The sequence below is a fragment of the Callithrix jacchus genome, chromosome 3 (genome assembly GCF_049354715.1).
Source record: "Callithrix jacchus isolate 240 chromosome 3, calJac240_pri, whole genome shotgun sequence".
Lineage (NCBI taxonomy): Eukaryota > Metazoa > Chordata > Mammalia > Primates > Cebidae > Callithrix > Callithrix jacchus.
This window is the reverse complement of record NC_133504.1, coordinates 60317637-60319830: the sequence shown is the minus strand read 5'-3', so window position 1 is coordinate 60319830 and position 2194 is coordinate 60317637. Positions and strand designations below refer to the sequence as shown.

Here is a 2194-nt window from a genome sequence, read left to right as displayed (position 1 = left end):
CACATGGTCCACTTTTCACTTTCTTGCTTTCCTAATTTGCACAATATGAGATCCCTGCTTTCTTGCTGGCCATAAATCTTTGAGGGAATGTTGATAATACATAGAAATAAAAGAAAGCCTGCCCTTTTGATGTATTAAAAAGCCTGGACGCTTTATGCGCAAGCCTTGCTTGGGGAGTACTTTCTACTTTCTTTATTTGTCTCTTGCAATGCAACAGGTGTAACTGACAAAGTATCTTTTTTTCCTCCTTTTATTAATTTGTGATCTGTGGCTTTTTATTCCAAATTCTGCCCAGGTAAACAAGAGGGAAAATAATATTTCAGACAGAGACTAGAGTGCTTCTAGACTATGTTTTTTTTTTTTTTTCAGATGGCAAAATAATATTATTTAAAATATTTTAGATGACGAAGCCCTGAAAAGAATTTAATTCTCCTGCGTGGAAATTGTAATGCATTTGATAAACTAGTTATATTAAAAGGAAGTAGTTTGGTGTTGGTTAAGCATTCAAGTTCTGGAGTCTGATTACTTAGGTTTGATTTCTATCTCTATCTCTTAATAGTTGTTGAATTTGGTCAAATTACATAACCTTCTGTACCTCAGTTTTCTCAGTTGCAAAATGGGAATCAGAAGATAATGAGTGTTTCTCTCACATGGTTTGTTCCCAGCTGGAGTGAATGCACACTGTGTGGGCTGGCTCATGCTAGCTTTTATTACCATGGCAGTATTAAATTTTTTCTAGATCTTCCCTTTTACTGAACTATAGTCCAGATTTCCTCAACTCTTATTCCTGAAAAGTTAATGTTATTTTCCAGTCACGTTTCAGTATGATAATAATTTCAGAGAACTATACTTACCTGGCAGGGGAGATACCATGATCATGAAGGTGGTTTTCCCAGGGCGAGGCTTATCCATTGCACTCCAGATGTGCTGACCCCTGCGATTTCCCCAAATGTGGGAAAGTCCACTGCATACTTTGTGATAGTGGGGGACTGTGTTCGTGCTTTCCCCTGATTTAAAATTAATAATAATAATAATAATTTCAGAGAATTATGAAAAACTACATAAGCAGAAGTACTCATCAACAAAACCCACCTAAATTCTTTAACAAATAAAATGGGATTTTATATTGCATAAATAAAAGTAATATTCATTTGGGTAACAATATTTTATATTTTAACATATAATATCATCTTTAAACAGTTGTATCTGAGAAACGATAAAATGGTCCACTTTTCTGTAATCAAAACCTAAGAATATAAATAAGACATAAATTCTTAGGAGGAAAACTTTTTCTAAATACAACAAAAAGTAATTGAAATGAAATACATAAAATCCCTAATTGCCTACCAGACTGATTTGTATAGATATACTTCCCAGAATCATTGACTACCTCACCGAGAACTGTGGGACATACTTCACTTATTGATTAAGACTACATTCACTTAATTGACTCACTGATGTATGAAGAGACCGATTTTTCCTACGTTACCAGGTCAATTTTCATTTTTCCTTTTCAGTGAAAATGTATCTGAATTATCAGAAAGCAGAAACAAAACTACAGTTGGCAGCTGTTTGTAGTGGAAACCCAGCTTCAGAACTACTGACCGTCATTCCCAATATGTAATTTTAGGCATGTCAGGAGCTATGTGGTTCAGTCAAATTAATTCCTTTGCTTGTATATGTTAACTAAAAAGAGAGATGGAAAGTACATTATCTCTAAAGTATTTTTCACTTCCAACCTATCATAGCTTACATGTGCCCTAAAATTCCAACTTTACTTAACTTTTTGACACTCAAAAAAAAAGTTGAATTATTTCAAGGGATATTTATCAAATATACAGATCTTTCTTAAAACATTATTGAAACTAAATGCAATGTGTAACAAGTATTTTGTGTCAGGTTTATATAATCATATCAAATAGACTATCTTAACATATTGCAACTGCAAATGTCTTGAAAATTTCTTAACTATAATGTTGCAAAAAATTATGTAACTATGACACTTGCTTCTTCACTTATACTTCGTAGATTAAAAAAAGAAAAAGAATATCACGTGAATGTTTCTAAACCTAATGACACTAATCAACTGACATTAATAGACTCCTAATGTGCTAGATTAATATTTTAACTTCATAAATGTGCATGTTGGTTTCCTTTCTGAGGTTTCTTTCTGTCTCTATCATCTCTCACTGTT

At 32.9% G+C, this 2194-nt stretch overlaps 1 non-coding gene across 1 annotated transcript; it reads left to right on the top strand.

The window, feature by feature from the left end:
- The first annotated feature begins 846 nt into the window (after window positions 1-846).
- Window positions 847-1010, top strand: LOC118152648 (U1 spliceosomal RNA). Its single transcript, XR_004741378.1, has one exon. It is a non-coding gene; the product is annotated as a U1 spliceosomal RNA (small nuclear RNA).
- The last annotated feature ends 1184 nt before the right edge of the window (window positions 1011-2194 follow it).